Below are 25,926 nucleotides of genomic sequence, written 5' to 3'. Positions count from 1 at the left end.
TTAGAAATCAATATGATCATTTAGAAGGAAAAAAACAGTGGGAAAAAAGCAACATAGGAGTTCAAGAGCTGAATAGGTTCGTTAGAAATCAATATGATGCATCAACAGCATGTTAATCCTTCAAGGTAATTGTCAGCATGTAAACTTTCATTGCAGTTTTTTTTTTTTTTAAACTTTTGGCAGAGTATGATGAATATATGCGAGGTTTGTATGCTGGTGCTTGATCCTTCTGCTGTGCATCTGTACTTTGGTTTGTTTGTTAATATATATGAGGGTTGCATGCCGCTGCTTGCTTCTTCTGCTGTGCATCTGTACTTTGGTTTGTTTAGTATATATGAGTCTGTTTGGTTTGTTTGTTAATATATATGAGTCTGTTTATGTTGCTGTTGTTGTTCCTGCTCTGTTTCTTCAGAGCATGATATGAAGTAATATCAGATTTGGACACACACCTGGATGATTGATGGATGATAAATTAAAATTTTATTTGTATATTTATTTTTATGTTTAATATTCAATGCCGATTTAAATATATTATTGAATAGAAATTTTTGATAGCTGATCTTTATATTAAGTACTATTGTAAATAAATTATTGAATTAAAATTTTGATATTAATCTTAAATAAAATACATGTTAAAATAAGTTAATGAATTAATTTTGATATTTAATTTAAATAAAAAATTCTAGTTTAAATAAATTAGGCAATTAATTTTTTTTAATTTAAAAAATAATAAATGCTAGATTAAATAAGAAGGGAAAGACAAGTAAAGAGCATTTCATCTTAAACTCACGTCGAAAAGAGGATTATTAATTTTGGATTAATATTTGGACTAAATAGCATAGACAGGTAAACGTGACGTAGCCGGTTAAGATATTTGGACTAAATATCATAGAGGGGTACGTAGCCATTCTCACAAAAAAAAAAGTCCAAATATCACAGAGGGGGACGTAGCCATTCTCACAAAAAAGAAAAAAAAGGTAAACGCGACGTAGCCGGTTAAGTGAGGATTATTGTGTCTTTTCACCCAGGCCGCGCGCGCGCGCGCCAAGATAAGCGGGGGAAAAAATGATACGTTAATCCTTCAAGGTACGTAAATCAATCTTATGTCTCGTCGCGCCAAGATAAAATGTCTTTGAGAACGGCAACGTCGCGCCAAGATAAAATGTCTTCAAGAGCTGTTCGTTAGAAATCAATTTGATGGATCTTCCAATTCAACAGCACGTTAATCCTTCAAGGTACGTAAATCAATTTGTCTGTTTTGAGTTGTTTTGGCAGAGTATGATGAATATTTGTGAGGTTTGTATGCTAGTGGTTGATTCTTCTACTGCTGCTGGATGAATATTTGTGAGGTTTTGGCAGAGTATGACGAATCATTTGTACATTGGTTTGTTTATTAATATATATGAGGGTTGTATGCCGCCGCTTGCTTCTGCTGCTGTGCATTTGTACTTGGGTTTGTTAAGTATCTCTGTTTTGAGTTGTTTTTCAGAGCTACCCATGAATCACGTTACGTTGGATTGCTCTGAGAATGAATGAAAGAAGCTAAATTACATTCCTAATTTCATTTTTCCATAACAAAGGCCATAAACTTATTTTCTCTTCTTTTGGGTTTTGTAGAATTAATAATTTTCTCCTTTGCTTTTACTCTGTTCTCTGTGTTTTGGCGAGTATGATGAATATATAGGAGTTATTTTAAGTCCAATAATATATATGAGGTTGGTTTGGCTTGTTTGCTGTCGCTTGCTTCTGCTGTTGCTGTTGCTGTTGTTGTCGCTGCTGCTGCTGCTGTCGTTTTTGTTGCTGTTGTTGTTCCTGCTCTGTTTCTTCAGAGCATGATATGAAGTAATATCAGATTTAGACACACACACGGATGATTGATAGATGATAAATGAACACCCTTTTATCAAGAAATAACACAAAAAATTAATCAAGATTAAACACAACAAATGATCAATTGCAGAAAACGCACTCAACAGAACACAAAACAAGCTTCTGACTTTAACAATCATGGCTCGCCACCATTGCTCCAGAGGAAATCTGCGAGGCATAAATAAATTTTGACGGATTTGCAGAGTTCCCAATTTTCATTCCCCCAGTTTTGATACCAGAAAAATAACCCTTAGCATATAACATCTCCATCCTCCTCTTCATTGCTACTTCTGCTAACCTCTCCATGAATGTTTATTGATTTTTTGGCAGAAATGGAAATTTCTTTTCCACGATTCCGCACCTAAAAGTTTTTGGATTTCTGATTCCAACCATTGCTGCTGTTCTGGGTGCAAGTGTACAAGGCATGGTTCAGCCGTTGAAGGAGACTCACAGAGTATGCTTGTATGTGTTTCTTGTGGCTATAATCGTCTACTGTATTGCATTTGTAGCCCAACGCAATCAAGCAAATCATTCACACTTCTGGGGCCTTATTGCTGTTATCTCTGGGTCTCTTTCTACGGTGTCATTGATCTCCGGATTTTTCACTCACTCAGTTGCTGAAATAATTTGCTACATTGCAATAGGTTGCGCTGCTATTATCATTATTGTCTATCAATGTGGCAGCACGTTCATGGATGCTTGTCGTCGGATCTACCATGACATTTTGAAATGGTTTCAAGCTATCAATATCTATTCTATAGAACAGCAGCAAAGGCCAGCCGACAGTATAATTGAAGAAGTTTAACAGAGAAATTCCACTTATATTTCAAATTTCAAAAGGATCAAAATGTATACTCTATATATTTGATCTCATTAGAAGTTTATGTTTATTCAATAATATAGTTTTGATAATGTTACACATTTTTGCTTGCGATCCTCGCGGCTCAATGCAGAAGATGATGTTGTTAATCAATTCCAAATGTTGGTGGAAAATGGCTTCATTGTGTCGTCACAACAAGGTTAATGACAAGCTTTCATAGATAGCCTGCCATATTTACGATACTTTATATATATCAAAATAAAGTTTCTTGTTCAAATAGAGACTTGATATCAGCTGCAAGGACAGAGCAATAGATTTCTTGGTCCACAAGAAACCAAAATCTCACTACTAAACATAACAGATACTACTTGCTTCAGCTCATTCATCTTTTATGTTTCTTTTGAATCATAAATGTGTGAAAAGCATTGAGATAAAGGACGCCAATGCGGTCGAGGAAAAGAAAGAACTCAAGAACATTAGTCTTGGGAGTTTTGCCACACCCATTTGGACACTTGAGTTTCAATATGTGCGCTTTTGTTCTTCTTCTTATAACAAGAGGCTTCAAAAGAAGATTGTGAAATTTTGGAATATACCTGAAGCATGCTCCAAACAATTATGGAATTAAATTTTTTGTTCAAACCTTTGGAGCACTCAACCAACAACTACTTCAAAATTTAGCTAGCTAGCCTGCTAGGTGTAGAGGAATTAAAATTTTCCGAGCATGATTCCAAATTCCTTTTACTGTTATATATTGTTTATTTACGTGCATATCTCTCTTATATATAGTTCCAAATTCCTTTTACTGTTATATATTGTTAAAGTAGTTAATTTGTATCTTATATTAAGGGTTTGTTTTTAAGCCACATTTGATTTGATACATTGATTTAGGGAAGATAATTAATCAAAATCCCCTATTATTTCAGTAAATTAATAATTTACATCTTCATAAGTATTTAACACATGAGTATTTTGATGAGTTGTGACGAGAATGAATGGATTTTGAGAAAAAATGTTATTCATTTCTCCACCGATTTATTAGCAAATATTTTAAAAGATAATGTATCCATTTTTCATGATTTATCACATATGCACAAAGTAAAAATAAAAATAAACCACTTCAAAATAAAAAACAATCAAAAGAAAATTACCATTTGGCCGAGGAGTATATGATAGTTGTGTTTTTTTTTTTCCCTCACACTAACAACGATTAATTAAATCGTATTTTAATTAATAAGAAACACTATTTCACCTCACTTTTTTCACCCAATTCTTGCTGTGTAGAAGTTTCAAGGCTATAAAATTGACTTATTGAAACAAGAATGATGCAACTCAAGTTTGGCTATTCCAAGTTTTGTAAGTGTTATAGCAATCGTGATACGACCGACTCGATCTCACGTACACCAACTGAAGAGCAATTGAATGTTGAACAAGAAACAGAAGCAAAATCAAACAAGAAACAAAATCAGATCAAAAGAACACAAAAGAAACGAGGATAACATTGATACAGAAACATCGTAATTTTCTCTGTTTATTGAAAACAATGTCTCGGTACAATCTTTCTATGAAATCCTACACTTATCCTCAAAAACCCTGCGAATCTCAAGTTACGAGCTAGCAAAGATGGCCTAGCAACCAGCCTTGTAAACCCAGAAAGTCAACGCGAGTCAACATCCATAAGGCTTAAATTTGTTTACCACGTCATACCCCCTCTAATACCCTTTTCCCACCTAAAACACTGAAACCAAAGCCCGATCAGTGTCGGACTTACATACCCGGCAGCTTTGTAAAGATTGCATCTACACCCCTAAATAACAGAGAGCTCGAATCACCCTTATATCAGTAAGAAAGTTGAACTCCTTTGCTACTGATAATCTCCATCTCCATGAAAACCACTGCAATTACTCATCTGTGAAGATATTTGATTTCAATATCTTAACAGTTCTTGAATGTTTTCACAGCCCCATCCCCATGCCTGTATCGGCAAACAGAGTGCAATGTTTTTCAGAAGCGATGAGGTCAAAACGATTGTTAAATTAAGAAACAATTGTTAAATCTGTAACTTCTAACACCAGAACTAAGGCAGGTGTTTGTTAAAATGAATCAACTATTCGACCACTGCCTCACTGAAAGTCATATTTTGAGTCAACGATATCGAGCAAAGCTGTGAATCTTGGAGATTTTAATGAGTAATTTCACCATCGCCACAAATACGAGATATTGGAATCAACCCATAATCAAATAGTGTCACTATCGCTAAAAGTTCGAGATATTGGGGTCAATCTATACTTGAATCGTTTAAGTTAACATTAAGATTGTAAGTAATATTCATTGAATTTAACCTTTTCATCAATATAAATTACAAAATATGACTACAGAAAATGTAAAAACCAACTTTAGTTGGACTCAATTATACAAGGAAATAAACCAGAGTAAGCTGTAACATGGCTAACGCGCACGTGCCATAACAAAATAATTATGATATCTCAACAACAAATAAGTTCAATAACTTGACTGCCTTTCATACTCAAGAAACAACGGGGCGTCAAACATAACGGCAACTAATTTGTTGATGGAAACTCATAGAGTAAACTTATGTGCTTTCTGCTGGCCATAATATTCTATTACATTACACTCACAGCTGATAATAAGTTTCAATGTAATCAAGTAAATTCTTCACAGTTTTAGGAATTATTGTTATCTTTAGACCTCTTTCTACCATCTCATTGGTCCCTACGTTTGTTTCAAATTCAATTGGCGATATCATTATATACATTGCGTGGATTTGCGCGGGTACTATCATTGTCATGTCCTAATATGACAAAATACTCATGGTCATGGACACTTGTCATTGTCACGAAATCCTGAAGCCGTTTTCTTAAGCATCTTAAATTTGATTTCAACTTTTAAGCCAATGATAACATCTCTTCAACAGAGCAGCCAAGGGTACCCTTGAATACATAGTTGAGGATAGTGAATCAAAGAATGGCTGCATGAGACTAGAGCCCAAACCTACTGGCCCAAATCAGTTATCATTCATGGCACATATTACGTGATAAAGGGTTATAAAAAAAAAAACAAATCAAGAAAAAGTGATAAAGCGTTTATTGACTTGTTGTCCGAACGAGAATTCTATGCGGAAACTTTTACGACATTTGCTTTTTTTAAGCAGCATACGATTTGCTCCAAAAAAAGAGAAAAGGTAGCATTCAATTACTCAAATATATATACATATATGCATAGAGATTGCTAATTTTTCCTACAGTAATCAATATATGCTATTTTTTCTTATATTATTTTAATAATAGTTAAAAACTATAGTATAAGTTTATAATATTATTTTTAGTTTCAACTACTCTTTTATTTGTATTTATTATAAATTAAATAAATCACATAAATAGAAACTAAATAAAAAATTAAGCATTAAAAACAAAAAAATATGTTTTGATATGAGAAAAAAATTAGTAATAAAATTTTTTCTGTACTTATTTATTTTGTAAATTTTTCTTATAATAAATATATAAGAAAATTATTATAAAATGATAAAAAATTATTATAAGAAAGCTTGAATGAAAAATAAAAATTTATTATAAGATAAAAAGTAAAATATTTTGCCTATACTTTTACATTTAATTTTAAAATATTACACCATGTTTATTATAAGAAAATATTAATAAAATAAATAATTACAAAAAATTATTATTAATTTTTTTGCTCATATCAAAACATATATTTTTTATTTTTAACACTTAATTTTTTTTAGTTTCTATTTATATAATTTATTTAATTAATAATAAATATAAATAAAAGAGTATTTGAAAATAAAGATAATATCGTAAACTTATATTATCAAGACGATTTTTTACCATTATAAAAATAAGAGAGAAATAAATAGTATATATTGATCACAGTAGGAGAAAAGTGGTAACCCACCAATATACAAATATACACACACACATACACAATGGTTCTCTCATGCGGACACCCACAACTTCAAAAATATTCGGGCACTTATATTTCGCCCGTTGGATCCCACGAACGGCTGGATTAAGTTGTAAAATAAAGGCCACTCATTTTCTGTGTGTGGGCCCGTCTTCAAAACTTTGAAAAAAAAAATTATTTCTTTTATTTAATGGGGACCACGTGAATATAAAAACACCATATACTAGTTTTAAATTTCTCTCTCTTCTCCCAACTCCATCTTCCCACACCCATGAAGCCAAATCGTCGGATCATCTTCATCAACGGCAACGGGGCCGAAGATGACGTGTCCAACATGTTACTCTTCTAATTTTCCTCATTTTGCTCTTCTTTCACGAACTCTCAAGCTTCTTAAATTTCCGCTATTTTTGTTTTTTTGGATAAAATCTTCTGTTAGAGATACCTTTAAGCTTGATTATTTAGATGGGTCGTTAAGGTTTTTTTTCTTAATTGGGTAACTTACCGAAGTGTGTTTTCCTTCTTTTGCTTCATCTTCTTCGATTGGAAGGATAATTTTGATGATGGAAAGATGGAGAAGCAAAAACGGTGATGATGATGACTGTATATTGATCTTTGAGAAAGTTAGTTTTGGGGAAAAAAAAAGGAAAAGAATTTTTATTGAAACTAATAATTAGAGTTCAATTTTGCCGAAGAGTGGCATTAAATCATAGGCTTGGAGCTTCAAATTAGCATAATGACTAGGTGCTCTTGACTACGGAGCCATAGTTAAGGTCTTTTTTGGACCTGTCTACCTTACAGATTCTGTATGTAACGGACTGTGAGTTGACAAGAAGAGAGATGGATGCGTGACACGTGGACGGCGGATGGACCGGGAGATAATATCTGGAACCGGCCATTCCGGTTTTCTTCCGGTGACAAACTGAACTCCTCCCGGTTGCTGACCGGTAACCCGTCACTGAAATTGGTTAAAAAAACATTACGCTGTGTAGGGAATTATTATTCAGACTGGTGCATATAGCAAGCGAGGTGACGATGCATCTCCAGCAACAGCATGGTGTAAAAAACCCCTCCAAAATTAATTATCACTTTGGATCCACGGTGTGTGCTGCAGTTTAAGCTTGAGCAAGAGGTGAAAATGCGGCCAATATATCTACTCCAGGGGCACTGATGTCTGGCTGAAATGATTTTTGAGCATCAGATCAGTAGAATTCATTATCGTATTTACATAGGTGACAACGCAAAGTTTTAAAATAATGTATACCTTCAAGATTTCTGGTACAATTGCATTTGGCCCGCGTAAAGAAAAGCCAACGACAACAGGGGCATCAAAATCCTTAACTGCTTCAGTTTTTAATATTTCTGCTACAGGCGTTCTATAATCCAGATAGAAAGAGTGATTTAATTATTGGAAAAAAATAAAATGAAATAATAAGGATATAAAATATAAACTTTGTAGATTCCTTGTAGGAAATAAGGATGCTGAAGCTATCCTGGGTTACGGCCACTGCTGGCAATGAAACAACAAAGCAAACTTTGTCGAATTCGTTGTTTAACAAGACTGATCCGGCAGCACCAGCTTTGCGAACCTCAGGATAGTTTTTAAATGATAGACATATAACAATCTTTCCCTTAACTAAGCTACCGTTAACGCACCCTGGATTACACTCCCTGAAATTGAACAAAATTTCCAAATTATTGTGTTTTTGTACGAGGAAGAAAAAGATTTGAAATGAAACATTAAGAAGAAAAAGATTCGCAATGAAACATTAAGAATAACGTACTGAGAGGAAAGTTCTTGACATGATTCAGAAATTTCTTTCCCTTATACCAGCGGAAATCTTCTTCCTTTCATAGCGAAAGAATTAATTGAATATCCCTGGAGTATAGAGATAGTTAGAATGCTTATAGAAAGTTTGGATGCATATAGAATTTGAAATACAAGAACTTTGATTCTTACAGATATTGCCTTTCCATTTCCAAGAGCAACTTTATCAACAAATAGGCGATCTGTAGTACTGGCCGCTACTGACATCAACCACGGAGCTACGCTAGCTGTCAAACCTGGACCACTATTGCCAGCTGAATTTAAGGTCAGGACTCCTTTTGCCATCGCATGAAAAGCACCAATTGAAATGGCGTCCTCGCTAAAGTCACGTGTCTTTTGTTACTTCACATCCGGTTGCACATAAACCATTAAAGCCGGTTTCCCATGCTTTGGGTTATTTTTTAGCATTATTTTTCTGACCGTTCCCAACCATCCATCTTTCTCTATCCACATTCAAAGATTGAGATTGCAAGTCCGTTACATACAGAATCTGTAAGGTAGACAGGTCCGGTCTTTTTTATATTACTTTTGAAAAAGTCAAAAGTAATTTTAAAGAGTTAAACCATAATTTTGGTGATCGGTAAATTTTTTAAAAAATAAATTTTGGTTAAAGCGACCTTTCCTTCATCCATAATTAAATATTTTCAAACCAATTATTCTTCAATTAAAATAACAAAATGTCTTTATGAAATGATACGTCATGGAATTTATCAGCTATAAAAATTATGCTATTTAACGTAAGGAGTATTGAAAATTTATTGAGTTTCAAATAAAACTTTTAAATCAATTACAAGAAAACTGATAATAGATTACTGCAAAAAATTATCATAAAGGGAGTGGATAGCAATGAATTTATCTATCTATATACATGTCACTCTTTTATAATAGAAAAAAAATGTCATTAACTTATGATAATGTATCGAAGTTATATGTCTGTCATCTTAAAAAATAAATATTTTAATTAATTTTTTGACAGGAAAATTGAATTTTATCTAAAATTTTGGCGGAAAAATTATTTTTTACGCATAAATTATTATCCAATTAATTTTAGTGGGTAAACTATTTTGTTTGTGATGTACTTAATGATTGAAAATTTTTATCATTAATTATTTTGTTTGTGACGCAATTTATGACTATTTTTTTTTTGTCACAGGATCTAAATTTATATTAAAAGAAATTCTGAATTATTTTATTTAAATTTATGCATTCTTGCATATGAATTTAATCACAAATTCAATATAAACCAAAAATTAAATTATACATTCTATAAAGTCTAAAAACACTTTATATTAATAACATCATCCAAAAACACTTGTCATCCAAAGTAATAAAAAAAAATTAACTCAAGCAAATGCTTTAAATTTTACAAGCTATGAAGCTGTCAAATCTTGTAGTGCAAAACTTCTCCCATATTCTCAGTGAAATTCTAGTAGATAAACTCCCATTCTCAACAAATACCCAGCAAAACTCCTAAGTCCAATAGTTTCTCTCAACCTGCTGTGCAACACCAATTGACTATAGCCAATAGTATCATTATAAAGAATTATCTATTAAAGTAAAACTCCAAGTTTCTGATGTAACTTAAATTAATTCTTTGCGGCAATAAAATGTGGAACCAAAAGGGTACCCATAAAGGCAGCTAACTTTCCTTCAAGGCTTGGGCATATGTGAATATAACTAATTAATTCCTTTACCATTTTGTTTGATTTACAATTAATATCCAATTATACGTTCATTTTATCTGGGTTTTGAAACAAGAAATTAAATATGGCTAAGGCTTAGGCACATGTGAATATAACTAATTAAATCCTAGCAAAACTATTATATGGGATCAAGTTTGCCGCAGCCTATCAAAGCAAAAACAATGATTATTTCCACAGAGGGAGAAAGACTATTGGGAATAATTGATGACACTAAATGAATCAAAATGCTTACCAGATCTTATATCTTCCCTAAGTTGACCACTAAGTTGACCACTTTTCAGCTGTCTCCAGATCATTGAGGATATGAGAACCCAACAGCATATCTAGAACAAAAAGAGCATCAGCAACATTGTAGTGAACAAGTAGTAAATGAATGTATCTCTGATAAGTTCAAGTAGAACTAAAGATCATAGCTGGAAAATGCAAATCAGAAAAGCAAATAAGCCAAAGAAACTGCTAGACGACCAAATAAGCCAAAGAAACTGCATGATCATTTATCATGCAGGCAAACCTTGTACATTTGATGACCCAAAAGGGGAAGAATATTAATCGTAGAATGACCCAATAGATTGCAAATAATCCAAAGATCACAGTTGCTCCAAGTTCATTCTCAAAATACTTAAAAACTTTGGCAGCTTCATAAAAACATCACTTGCATCATGCTGAGCAAGAATAATAGAGCCAATTTATAAAAACTTGCAAAAAAAAAATTACCCTCACTATGTATCTTTTGAGAAAAATATTAATCATTTTTACTCATCAGGTTATCATACTCTAAAACATAAATTGTTAAGGGTTGAGAACTCTGTAACTCTCAAGGGCCCAATATTGCATAACGAAAGTTCTAAGTTCTATGTTATGTCAATGACTTATTGTTCACATGCTAATATAAGGAGTAGAAAAAAAATCCAACTAATAGTGAAGCTATTTATAAGAATGTTTCATTTAACATGTCACCTTGAATCATTTTGCAGTTTCAAAAGAGAATAAGGGGTCATGAATATAATACACCCAATGAAGAATTAAGGTAAACATCTTTACAATAACAGTGAAGCAGTAACAATTAAAATATTCTAAATAGTTTAAGAAACAACAATTGTTTTCTATGTCACCTAACATAACTCATAAACTACTAAATTTAAATGATTAAGTGAACCCATAATATTTAATACCACAAATTAGAAAAGAGTTTCCCAAAGGCACAATGAAGACTAGGGAGTTACAGAAAATAGTTTACAATTGTCTGAAAACTTAGATGCAGGAACAAGATAGAAAGCTGGGTCACGTATCTTATTCAGTGAATACCTTTTTACAAAGCTTAATTGTCTATTATATGCTTTTTCAATGAATACCTTTGTAATACTCCTACAAAGAACCCAAAAACGACTCCAGCGAATGTCGTTACTATTAGCCTCATATTCTCATTTGGTTTTCTATTAATCGAACTACAGCCAACAGAAATTATATTGTGTTATCATATCTAAAACGAGTCAAAAAATATATATATATAAACAAAAGTTCACTATTTAACGAAAGAAATCACAAGTTTAGAACCTGCAAGCGGTAGTTCCTGTTTTATTATAAATCTTATGACCATCAAAGTATTGGCTCCTCTGGCAACTGGAGTCCCCTTAAGTGGCTTGACTGGGTTTGCTCCCCAGTTCGAGTCACAGGGAAGTCGCACTTGTTGGGAGCACTAGCCACAACGTGCGAGCGGGGAGCTCTAGTCTGAGTTGTGGTACGGGTTTAAAGGTGCCTCCCACAGTTGGGGCCCTATCCAAGATACTTCGTGGTTTAACCAAAAATAAATAAATAAATCTTATGATTTTTACGACTTCTGAGCATTGCTTTAACACTCCACGGAACAGACACAAATCCTTGTGGAAGCAAGACAGAACCTGTAGTAATCAATTCACTGTTACAAGAAAAGTGGTCTGTTAAAAAACGTTAACTCACAAATCCAGATAAGCATTTATTATAACAACATGAAACTGGAAAATGGTGCTCGCTAGTGACAAAATAATTTTTCTACTCTACTGCCCACAATCTAAGATTATGAAAAAAAAAAAAATCTAGAATTCCCCCCCTTTCAATGTCTCAAAAGCAATCCTATATGGTAATATATTAACTCTTTGACATAATTACAATCTCACACCCCCATTCTCAAATATATACAAATGTCAAATACACGCAGTAAAAAGTTACCGCACAAGAACAAAGACTTTGAAACACAATTAATTGCAGACCCAATACTCAATCTAAAAATTTGCACCTATTCCTGAAAACACAAAATGAACCAAGCAAGCATGTGCTTCTGACAGATGATCCTCCACAAGAAACTAAATTCATCGAGCCATAACAAATGTTCCATTTGACCAAATAAACAAACATACCAAAAATCCGGTTCAAAACCTCAACTTCATGTTCCCCTTTTTCACTAAAATCAAAACTTTTATTTAAATCAACAAAAGCCCAAATACCCATATTAGAGATAAACCAACTGGCCGGGGCTTACATTCACAGACACAAAGAATTATTGTAGTATAGATCAATGGTGTTGAGTGTCGATCCCACGAGGAGGTGGATTTTAATTATATATAGAATTAATTTTGTAAATGGGTGGTTGGATTTGTGGTGGAAGTGATTTAAATTATCCTAAAATTGGAATTGAAATGGCGATAATAAATTCTGAAATTGGAATTGCAATGGAGAGAATAAATTGAAGAGAAAATCTATTAAATTGACGTACTTGGGTATCTGGATCCGTATCAACATGCATCATGGGCTAAATAATCCGTATTAATGCCAATTAAATCATGAGGGGGGAATCCACACCTCATGAACCACGCTCTAATCAATATGGTGCTAAGGGCTTATCGTGCCAAATAATAATAACCTTGTACTAGAGGGCCGGTGAAACCAAGGCGGTACTAGACAAGAATATTATTATTTGTCGACGAGAAGTCAAAACATCCACAAAAACTAGAGGGGAAGAGAAAATAAATTTACCAAATTAAGCCCATGACACATGTTGAGACTTCACCTTCAACCCAAGCTTGAAAGAAAATTAGCCACTCATAATTGAACTAGGGGCAAAATGGGAATTTATTAAAATACGAAGAAAATACAAGATGGAGAGGGAATTACAGAAAATAGAGTCCAAAAATGGATTCAGAGATATCAAATTAGGGGGGAGAGGCCCCCTTTTTATAGATACATGGAGTAAATCATGGTCATCGGATTAAAAACAGTTTGGACGCTCAGGATTGCGCCACGTCATCAATCAACAGTCCACGGTTTGACCACGCGGATGAATAGTAACACGGTTTGACCCGACTTTGAACAGTAACGCGGTTTGACCCGGATGAACAGTAACGCGGTTTGGTTGAAAATAATCCCGTGTGATGCATGCACCGTACACGAGATTTTTCGTCCACTGATATGCTGCCACGTCACCATCAACAGTACATAAGAATTTTAGTCCAACAGGATCGTGACACATCATCGGTCAATGCCACATCATCGGTCAATGCCACGTCATCGATCCGTCTATGTGAACAGTGCTGTGAACAGTAACGTATACAGTACCGTATACGTGAATAGTACCGTACATGTGAATAGTATCATTTTTCCTTTTATACTCCTCCTAAGGTTTTCGACCGTCCTGAGTTCAAAAGTGATGTCCGTTTTGCCGTCTGATCTCTCCTTTATTGTGAAATGACTATAATGCCCCTAAAACACATAAATTACTTAATTAAAATAAAACACACGTAATTAAATCACAAGAGGGTTAAATACATAAAAGTAAGGGTTGTTAGTAAGACTTGAAATGTAAAATGATGGTTTTCTCCTTTATAAATATGCATTTTCTAACACTCAACACACCCCCCAACCAGCTTATTGCTAGTCCCTAGCAAATGAAGCGAAAATAAAATTCAAATTCAAAATGATTTTTTTTTTTAATTTAGAAACACTCGTGTTTATTCAATGAGATTAATGATAGCAATCAAATAAAAGTATAAGCATTATCTCCAGTCTAAAGTAACATCACACCCACATCAACCATCCACATGAGTCAGCCCAGTAGACTTTGTTATAGCTACTTTCAAGAATGACATGTCAAACCCCAAAATCTCACTGGAAGTAGTGACACTCTCACAAAGAAATTAAACCCAATAAAAATAGTCACTCCAATGAATGGTAATTGAGAGAAAATAATGAAGAAGTGATATCACATGCTCTCACCAAGATGAAATAAATATGCCCTCAGCTTAAAAATAATACGATCTCAAGTCAAATAAAAACTGTTAGTCAACCCAATTTATTTATTTATTTATTTTTTTTTATGCACCACTACATCTTTTTAGCCCATATAACTAGCTTCTACTTTAGATTATAGTTTCCTAAAATCAGGAAGGACTTTTATTAGGATGTAACGTAGGCTAGAGACATGGTTAACAAAGAAAGGAAATAAGGAAAACAAAGTGTATGTTTGAGAAAAATGCAGAGAATTTTTTTATTTTTTTTATTTTTTGGAAGTTGCAAGGTGGATTTCACCTATTATTGTTATTTTTATTCTTTTGAAACAACAACTTTTGTTTTGTTTTTTTTTTTTTTTTTTTTGTATAACTTCACTGAACAACATAATTATTTACATTTTCTCAAACATAAATAGGTGATGGAACTTATAAGATATCGGGTAATACTCCAAATCGGAGTGAGTCAAGTGATAAGTTGACAAAGAAAAGGTTTTTTTTTTTTTTTAAGGCTCAAAAGGGTTAACTATGGATATATCACAAAAGGGATGGCTAAAAAGGCTCAAACGGGACAAAGATGGCCTTTCCATCGTCTTTTAGGGCTCTAAATAATCATCCATATCTACTAGTTAGATGGGCCTCCCAATGTAGCAACACACATTTTTTTTTTTTTAAGGGTTAACTCAAAAGAAATCTAAAGATCGTGTATACAATAATAAACTGTTAAGCTGTATAAAGAATGGGCAAAAGGGTTACTCTCCAAGAAAAATGGTAGGCTCAAAAACTCACTTGGTACTTATTATGACATGTTCATTCCTTCAAGCAACTCATATTTGTCTCCGACATCAACATGTAGAGTAGCAAACATAATGTAACATCACTTAAGACCAAAGATAATACAAATACTAAAATTTAAAATTAATCATGTCATCTAATGTTAAAACAAATCACATAATTTTTTTTTTTTAAACAACATTCTACCCCCCAACCTATTCTAAACATGAAAGGAAAATATGCATGCAGAAATGTGAAAATGATGCATAAAAACTAATTAGAAAAGTTACACATAAAATGATAGAAAACGAAAATGATTTTTTATTATTATTATTTTTTAAAAGAAGATGCGTTTCTAGAGGAACTACACTCCATATTCAGCCATCTTCGACTCAAAAGTTGGGAAATGTATATTTATAAAGGAGAAATTAAAAAGAAGAAAAATAAACATAAACACATAATAAAGAAAAAGAAAATGTCTGAATTTTTTTTTTTTAAACGATGAAGATGCGTTTCTAGAGTCACTATACTCCATATTCAGCCATCTTTAACACAAAAAGTTAGCGACAGTTAGTTTCTACAACAAAAAATTAGTAAAAACTTAACCAAAATTCCACAATTGTCGACTATTCCCTCCCCCCAACCAGAACGAAACATTGTCCTCAATGTTTGAAATGAAAAAAGTAGAGTTTAGAAGACATCACCTGGGTGGTGCAACACAGAAAATAATATTTACAAGCGGAGAGTTAAATCTAATTTGTACTTCTTACTGCGGCTACTGTTACCATCATTATGTGGATGCTCCAACACAAAGGTCCAGGGGTCTGGCTCCAGTTTATAAGCTTGTAACAGATCAAGTAGCTCATTAGCAACCAAGATCTATGGCTGCCTCAACGAACTCTTTATGTTTGCCATATGTAAATCCAGAAAGCACACAAATGTTCTTGAATTGTCTATTGGGAGTAGCTGCCATTATGATATTCGCAAAAATAATTTGTGAGTGATTGACAAAGAAAATCACATTTAAGAGTCTTGGTGATAGTGGGTCATAGTTGTGTATGAGGTCACATGTCCATGTCAAATAACGCGTAAAGCACGTGGCTCGCGAGTCAAAAATAAAACAGTAAAAAGGGAAAAGCAAACAGTAATAAGGAAAAAGCAAACAGTAATAAAATTATTAAAGACAATAATGCAAACAATAAGACAATAGTGAAATAAAATAACAATAAAGTAAAAGGATATTTACAGGTAGTTGCGACTGTGGCTCACATCTTCCTCTGGTTTTACGTCCAGAAACGGCTTGAACGCCCTCTATGGGTCGAGGATAGGCTTCCTATCCAGTTTTCTTATAAACTGGCAAACATGGTCGTTTATAGTCAGATTCCCGAGACTATATCGTGCATGCTCTTTCTGGAATAATGGCCATAACTGGAGAATCGCTCCTTGCACATATCCACTGGAATGCGTTTCAAGAGATAGAAGGATATCATCCAATGACTATAATGCCCCTAAAACACATAAATTACTTAACTATTCAACTACTGATGTCCGTTTTGCCGTCTGATCTCTCTTTTATTGTGAAATGACTATAATGCCCCTAAAACACATAAATTACTTAATTAAAATAAAACACACGTAATTAAATCACAAGAGGATTAAATACATAAAAGTATGGGTTGTTAGTAAGACTTGAAATGTAAAATGACGGTTTTCTCCTTTATAAATATGCATTTTCTAATACTCAACAACGACCACAAATACAAACCTAAGTATTTTGAAGATTATATATATATTAACAAAAAAAACTACACAATTAACTTAAAATCTGGGGAAAAGCCCCCAATTAAAAAAAAAAAAAAGAAACTTTTAGTAGCATACGAACGATGCTGATCAATAAAGCTGATGCCTTTTGAACTGATTTTTAGTTGCAGAATTATTTAAATAGGAGACAAATAAAAAGTGAGTGAACATGTACGTGCCTCCAAAATGAAAAAAAAAAAACCTTGTAATAAGTGCAACAAAAGCTGGTGAGTAGAAAATGATTAAACTTAAAAATCACAAGAAACCCACTTGCTGTGATCACCCCTGTTCTATTAAATGTGAGCAAAGGTGGAGATTTTATTGCTATATTTATTTTTTCAGGTCAAAGTTGGGCAAACTATAATGAGATCGAGTGAATCTGGAATGTGTGGGAAGTCAATTCAAACATAGCTAGTTAATACAACAAATTTTAGATATCATATCTACATGAAAATATTACTTATTCTCCAAATTCGAACAATGAGCTGTGTGGCAAAGAAAAATCAAATAATTTCTTAATTATGATGACCAATTACTAACCAAAATTGGCAATATAATGAAAATCAAAGTTTATGAGGAAGACCCAATCAATTTCTAGGGTAGATCGAATCAAGTTCTTCTCACAAACAAATAAATTTCTCCCCTAAAGCATGCATGCTAGAATCAAATACAGAATCTAAACATTTACCTTGCAGATGCTTCGCTGACCAGATACAATAACGACGAGTCTTAGGTGTTGTTTGTTTTTTAACTTAATGACTTAAAGTGACTTAACTTAATTAATTAAGTTAATTAGAAATATTTATTTTTATAACTTAATGAGACTTTTTAGATAATTTTGATTTAATAAAATAAGCCATTTTTTTTACTTTTTAATTAATGGAGAAATTTGAATTAAGTCAATTACTTACTAATGTCAAAAATATCCATGTTTTATAATTTATTTTTCATGTCTATCCCAAAACTCACCTATAGACATTTACCCCACATAAAAATATCCCTATTTTTTCTTTCTTATATTATATATGATAAAATTTAAAATTTATGGTATTTTATATATTAAAATTCTAAAATAATTATGTATTCACTTGAATATAATTTTACTTATAAATGTTAAAATATTGTGATATTTAATATATTATTTATTTGACATTCAAATTTAATAAGGATACAAATGTAAAAGTACATATTTTCATTTTTTTCAATTAAAAAAAATAACTTAATACTTATTTTCCGAGATTCAGACGAAAAAAACAAACATATTATTCAGATTCAGACATTCAGATTTATTCAGAATTCAGACTAATTCAGGTCTATTAAGATTTCAGACAAAAAAACAAACGCCACCTTAGTTTCTAGGATTTAGTTCGCAGTTCAATCAATGGCTTCAATGGCAATTTGAACGCTTGTAGTTTGAACAATTGTTTTGCTTTATCGACGGTTCATGTCTGTGATTTGGGTGTTGCTTTGTCATTTGATCTGTGGTGGTAGTGGCCGGTTGTGTTTGGAAAATCAAGGGTAAGGAACGGTCCAACGGCTAGGGTTTGGGTATTGTACATAGTGGCTGGTTGATTGACAGTGACGATGAGCATTTAGGCTAGGGTTTCAATGTTGTGTGTGAGAGTAAAAGTGACGACGTAGAGTGTTGAGGGACTTAGAAAATTTTTATTATTTGGTCTATACTTTAAACACAACGTTTTTCGTTTTATTTATTTTTTAAAAAAATCATTACAATAATCTAAACGCTGCGTTTTGAATTTTTAAAATTAAAATATTACTTTTTGATTTGGTCAAATGTGGTCAATATCAAAATTTTGTCACAATATTTGCGACTAAGATTATTTCTATCACATGCATATCATAAATTATTGATAGATGAATATTCTATCACAAGTTCATCATTAATAGTTTGATAGACTAAAATTCTATCACGACCACATTATACATACATGACAAAATGATTTTTGTCATAAAATGGTAGTCATCTATTATCAGTTTTCTTGTAATGATTATTTTTTGTACAATTTGATCATTTTATGTTAGGTAAAATAGTTAAATTGAAATTTAGTTAAGTGTAAAAAAATTAATTAGATAAATTTTTAATCAATGCGAATTTTCTATATTTATTTTTCGAAATGGGGGTGGCTTTACACTAATTGCCAGGCAAAAATATTCTCATCCTTTTATAATATATTGTGACGATCTTATCTAGTCACATAGTAGTTATTTCTAAAATTAAAGGTAGAATAATTATAGAGCTACATACAGTTATACAAATAATGTTCTATAAATTGATGTGGTAAGAAATAATTGATTGCCCTTATGGGTGCCTGACCTAATAATTTTTAAATAATTTTATTTAGCTGGCCATTCGAATTTAAATTTTGGGAGGTATGGAATTAAAAATAAAAAAACATAATTGACTCATTAAAATGATAAAAATTTTTTTGCAATCCTACCATATTTTTAATTCAACCAATGATCATATGCCGCTTTAGTGTGGAATATATAATTTGTGCAAAAGTGTTTGTAACTAGGGGTGTCAAAAAAACTCATCCCGCCCGGACCCGGCCAATCCGGTCTGGGTACATAAAAACCGGACCCGGGTTTAAAATTCTCAAACTCGGACATTTCCGGGCCCGGGTCCGGGTTCAACACAAAAAACCCGGAACCCGAACCGGACCTGGTTTTTTAATAAATTAAAAATATATATATATAATTATGAATTTATGATATGTTGGATGTTATTTAAATTTATTGTGTGATTATTGTGTTGTTGAATTTAATTTATTTATTTTATATATAGATTGAATGAGTTTAAATTAGAAATTGAATGAATTTAGGTATTAGAAAATAAATTGAAATAATTTTTATTTATCATTTGTGCAAATTTTGCATTGTTAGTGTGTTATATATTTGTATTTGACTATTTTCTTTTTTAAATTTGAGATTGAATGAGTTTATTTGATTATTTTCTTTTTTAAAATTTGCATTGTTAGAAAAATGAAAGAAAAAATTGAAGAAAAAAATTGAAATTATCACATGCAGGTTTAAAAAGCCCGGATCAAAACCCGGACCCGGAAGGTGCCAGGCTCAAACCCGAACCGTACCCGGAAAAACCGAGTTTTAACCCGGGTCCGGTCTTGCATTTCTCTCATCCGGTCCGGTCCCGGGCAACACCAAAACCCAGACCGGACCCGAATTTTGCCAAGCCTATTTGTAACTATAGTAAACTTATAGTAGCTGTCTCTGGAGGATGAAGTGGTTTACTCATTCATCATAAAATATAATCATGTGGAGGACAAATAATAATTTGGCACTTTTCAGCGACTAAATTGTAATTAGTCATCCAAGTTTATTTTTTGTAACTAAATATATAATTACAGAAAAAAGTGTTTTATCTAGTGTAATTGAGAATATGATAGGAGCTGTTGACATTTTGCAGGTATACTATGATAATCATGAATCACGTCGTGCAATGTGACCATTGTTTAATGGACCAACTATTAGGTATGGATCTACTTTCTTCTGTAAAATATGTACTAACAAAAATTAAAAAAAAAAAGGTTTATCTACAACGTCGATCGAAAGTGTCTGGATGCAACATGATATAAGGTCACTTGTTATTTTGTTTCAAATTACGAACTTTATGTTCTGGCACCAAAGTATCCAAATTAAGGCCTAAGGCAGAGCTACAAAGGGCCATGGTTAGAGGTGGTAAAAATGGCAAAAACTTGGGTTCAGTTTAGGCGTGCTTTTTTATTTGAGACTTTAAGACCGAATTTTATGTTTTACACATTTTTTTTTTATTTTTTACTATGATTTACAATTTATTATGTATAAAGTTTTTAAAATTGCATTGTGTTTGGAAAGATGCTCAAAGGATTTAATTTTTTGAAATTATTTAAAATTTTAAATATGTGTAGTTAGCCGGCTAATCAATTTCATAGATATATTTTAATTAAAAAAATTACGTTCATTTTGGTTCCTAAAAGTATATATTATACATATACTATTGGGAGATCATCAATATCTCCCTACTGAATATAATATATACCATTTATTATTTTATCATTTTTATAATAATTAATAACCGCTTAGCCAATATAATTTTATAATATTACTCATTCGTTTAAATGCACTTTATCTATATTTTTTATATTTAAAAATCATATAAATAGAAATTAAAATACTAAAAAATAAGACATATATATTTTTCTAGTACTTTTTGTTAGATTCCCTTGCAATATGACAAATCCGATAATCTTGCTCTAGTGGAGAGATGTACGATTGAGATATATTGGTCCGGTTTATTGACTTTTCACAGATACATTATAATTATCATGTCCAACAATGTAACCCATATGAATGGTAAAATCGCGGAACTATTGGGTAAGGAATAAGGATCATGTCTATCGATCATGTATGTATCCGTCACCATTATCGATCATTATATGTTAACAAATTTTGGTCTTGGCTCCAAAATTATATGAATTAAGGTTAGGGCTACGGATGATGAAAACGCGACTCGGGAAGCGAACAAATGGAATTGTGGAGGCGTAATGTTAATGATGCTTACCACAATCACTGCTTCTCAAATGTTTCTCTTCTTCTCTCAAATATATATTACAAGTCGTTATGATTTTGGTTTCATTACAAGTTGTGGGTTGAAGTGGAGAGATAAATGTACAATTGAGAATATCATGTCCAGCAATGCAACCCATATGAATGGACCAACTATTAGGTAAGGATCAACTTTCACTCTGTAAAATATATGTTTATGGGAAAAAAAATTGAGTTGTACAAATGTCTATCTATGATATGTATGTATGCAACACCATGATATAAAATCGTTCGTTTCATGTTTAATATATTTTTGTCTTCGGAACTAAAATCATACAAGTGGAGCTATTGGCAAGCCTCCAAACTCTTTGTAAAACATCTTTTACTTGTATTTACAATTTTAACCCTAAAATTGAATTACATTTCTTCCTTTTGTGCCATTTCCAATTTTCATTTGTAGAGTGAATACACTTTTGTCTTTTCATCGGTATAGTGAAAATGTATGCACTGGCTATTGGTTGTTGTAGATGTCAAAATATGTTGATCGGTTAAAAAATTATAAGGGCTTCACTTCCATTATTCATATTAAGGCAAATGCTATGTTACATTACATATAACATACACACTTCACAACAAACACACAAATTGTGTGGGCAACATAGGGTTCCCCCTTCGGGCTTGGCTTGGTATATGATCAATCTTTTTTATCCAAGCTTTAAATTTTATTTTAATATTTTTTTATTTTTTTTATTATCCATTGCGAGCTATAAATTTTGTTTTAATAAGATTGCGCTGGAAAAGTCGGCCTTAAAGGTATTAAAAGTTTAAATACATGCAACCAGTGGAATACAATTTTAAATAGTATTTTTTAAATTAAAATAGTACATATAATAATTTTTTTAACCAATTCCCATGTGTCAATTAATTAGTATTTGATTAGATATAAGGATACTAAGGACTATTGCTAGTATAGCTCGATCGCCTGCTATTTATTTTAATTTTAATTTTTTGCTCTATTTTTTATTATTATTTTACTTTTGATGCGTTAAAATCCATCATCAATCAATAAAATAATTAGGGGTATAATAGCTAAAGACATGAAAAAATGAAAGTTAACAAAAGAATATTTATAATTATTTTGATTCTAGGGATGGCAATTATCTAGCTAGATATGGATATTTTCTATCAATGTGCAAATTCATTATTATTGATAATATCCGGATCTATATCTAGCTTTAGCATGGACTTTTAATTTTTATTTTAAAATTTTAAAATTATATAACATATTAACAAGTTAGTAATATGTTATCATACTAAAGCTATTAATAATGTGTTTTGTGGTTTAAAAAAATCTTTTCTTATTACAATTTCCTGAAATCGTTAATATTGAAAGCTAATAAAATTTATATTTTATAAAAAAAATGTAGTAATAAACTAACATCTAATAAATTTATACTTAGATGAGTTGTGTGGGGGGATTGAATAATTTTTACCCACGGCAGGGTGTTTAATCTTTTTCCCCAAGATTTGGTAAAAGGTAGTGTATATCTTAAAAATACAACACTCAAAAAAAAAAAAAAAACGAAGACCATAAAATTACCATTTGCGTTATTTTTTTTTTTAATTTCTCTCCCTTGTCGAGGCTGTTAATACAGTTAATCAGTATAATAATAATAATAATAATAATAATAAGACATAAATCGATAAAGCTTTTTTTTTATATATAACAAAGAAAGAAATATATATGTATATACGCGCACACGCTGCACAAACATACCTACAAATGACGAGCGGCGGCGGCGGCGGCGGCCATGTTTAATGTCTGTTCTCTCTTTTCTGCATGTAGCTTCTATTCAACTGAGCTTCTAGGAATGTAACTGAGTATAAAATAAAAAATATACTCAAAGAGATGAGAAATTATTTGGATCCCAGATTGGGGAAAAAAAAGATAAAAAATATGAAAAAGGAAAATACAGTGAAAGAGAGAGAGAGAGAAGGGGTAGGAAATTCAATAATGAGCAAGCACGTGATGATGGCCCTACGATTGTGGACTTGTGCAAAGTCGTTGTTCCCCTTTGTTGCTGCAGTTTTTATCCTTTTGTGTGGAAAACTCTCTTTCTCTACATGTGAATCACAAGCAAAATTCTCGCGCGCGCGTAAAATCAAGTAATATTATATAACGAAATAACACTTTAATAAAAATACGTTCGGTTCTTAAAATTCGCATCAACACAGTTCATTAAACACCGTCGAAGAGTAAAACGCCGTCGAAATTAGTAGAGTTATTTTAGTCTCAAAGCTATAATTTATCTAAATGTTTCTGAAACTACAATTTACATATGTACCAATAAGGGAGTGACACGCTGTCTAAATTGTCACCTTGAAAAGGAAACGTACATCTGAAAAGACCAATAATATTGCCCAAGACCTGCATGGGGCCCGGCCATACCAAATCATTGTATAATATATACGCATATGCTGTCGATAGTTATCTTTATTGAGAAGGCATCGCAATAAAGTAAAGCATAGAAGCCATCTCCGCCACCACAACCATTCCTCTTCTCATTCTTTACAAATGGAGGATTATGCAGTTTCTGTCTCCCCCAGAATCAGAGGTCTGTTAATTTACATTTATTTGTGCTTTCTATAATTTTTTTGGTTAGATATGCAGCTAATATAAGTTTACATAAATAATTAAAAGAAGAAAAAAACTCCTTTAAGATTACACACACGCACACACATATATATTCTTTCTTGGTGTTTATAAAGCGATTATAAGTTAATTAGGAAGCTTCTTCTTCTTCAAATTATTTTGGAATATCAACCATATACCTTTACTAAGAAGGAAAATTAAATGACTAAAGTATGTTTCTTTTTAAAATTATTGATTTACTTTTGAGTTGACGAGCTGTATACATTGACTAAAAATTGTGGATAGAAAGTTTTGTCCTTGATATTTTTTTAGCCTTGTGTGAAGTCTGTGGCTTGAAATTAAAAGACATTATTAGCACTGGAAAGTTAAATTTTTTTTTTCATTTTCTTACTTCATGTTTACTACTTAAGGCGAACTATTTTTATATTTTTTTTTTGGAACTTTAATATAGTTATATTTATTAAAACTATTTATTTTTCAATGAATTCATTTTATATTTACTTGGTAAATTATTATTCAATATGTACCACAATGAATCACTATGTATAAATTATTATTATCGATGGCATTCAAAAGAAATTATAAAGGTATCTCAAATTCTCAATGAACAAAGACAGAACCTTATTGGGACTGGCCAGCTATGGCACAAACTGGCTGTAAAAGGCTGGTTACAAGTTCGTCCAATTAACTCTATCAAAATGAAACTAATCTTTAGAAAAGAATACACCAACCTAAGAGCCCCTAGGCATTAATTATTTGAATAAAAGGAATAATTCAAGAAAAAACTTGTTTAGTTTGAGAAGGTGTGTGTTCAGGAAGCATACATATATAAGTGTTATTTATGTGTAATTAAAATAGGTGTCAATAAAAATAATGTGCATTTTTAATTGTTTTAATTAGGCTTGTATAGAAGAGGGGTTTTAAGAGAAAAACAAAAGGGTGCAAATAAAACCCTATGGGATCCATATTTTATCTCGGTATATACATAATTCATCAGGAGTGATTCAACTTACACCCCTAAGTTTCAAAATACTCACAAATCCATCCTTCCTAGAGAGAATCACCATAACATTAAAAATAAGCACTAATAATAAAATCCATGATAATCCTAAAAAGGCCCCTCATAAATATATACCTCCTTATTTCTACAGGTTGATAGTTTATCCAACTTTGTAATTATATTTGTTTTTGTCTTATAATTTTGTTATTTCTGAAATCCTTTTGATTCGTAACTTTTTAAAAGGCAATCAAAGGTGTTCTCTCTTGTTTCTGTTAGGGCAAAAGAAATATATGGCCACACACACACACACACACATTCCTCCCGGATTTTCTCTCTTGGCTTGGGAGGTTCTTTTTTAGTTAGGGCTCGGAGTGTGAAAGCTCGTTTCGACTTCCCGGTTTGATGATATCTTGATTAGCGTTGTTTGAGTTTGGATTGAGTGTGATTAAATGCTCGGCATTCTTCATTTACACAATGATGGGCTGCCTTCCTTTTGGCCTTTGATTGATTAATGGAAAAACTGGTTATTGATCAAAGAGAAGATGGAGGTGTATTTTACTCATATTTTTAGGGAAGGGAACAGTGTAATTCTGAATTTTGTTAATATGGTGGTCTGAGCCTCCATCAGAGACTCTTGTCATTCTATCTTAATGATGTTGAAGGTCTTCCTAGTTATATATTTCAATAGCTTCATGAATGTATTTGCATTTTTGCATGAATGCAT

The 25,926-nt window shown here is 32.1% G+C and overlaps 1 protein-coding gene and 2 long non-coding RNA genes across 7 annotated transcripts in view; 2 read left to right on the top strand and 1 right to left on the bottom strand.

Annotated features, from left to right (window-relative positions):
* Nucleotides 1-25,926, top strand: part of LOC107178245 (uncharacterized) — a 73,709-nt gene that overhangs the window by 46,260 nt on the left and 1,523 nt on the right. The gene's annotated exons all lie outside the window — the stretch shown is intronic.
* On the top strand, nucleotides 7,424-7,959 carry LOC127902696 (uncharacterized). The gene is made up of 2 exons (XR_008055152.1): nucleotides 7,424-7,539; nucleotides 7,618-7,959. It is a non-coding gene; the product is annotated as an uncharacterized LOC127902696 (long non-coding RNA).
* On the bottom strand, nucleotides 8,091-8,741 carry LOC127902695 (uncharacterized). Its single transcript, XR_008055151.1, has 3 exons — nucleotides 8,586-8,741; nucleotides 8,410-8,504; nucleotides 8,091-8,296 (listed from the first exon to the last, which is right to left on the bottom strand). It is a non-coding gene; the product is annotated as an uncharacterized LOC127902695 (long non-coding RNA).

The sequence above is a fragment of the Citrus sinensis genome, chromosome 5, assembly GCF_022201045.2.
Source record: "Citrus sinensis cultivar Valencia sweet orange chromosome 5, DVS_A1.0, whole genome shotgun sequence".
In the NCBI taxonomy this organism is placed as follows: Eukaryota; Viridiplantae; Streptophyta; class Magnoliopsida; order Sapindales; family Rutaceae; genus Citrus; species Citrus sinensis.
Note: the sequence above shows the minus strand (reverse complement) of the source record. Positions and strands in the feature narration are given on the sequence as shown.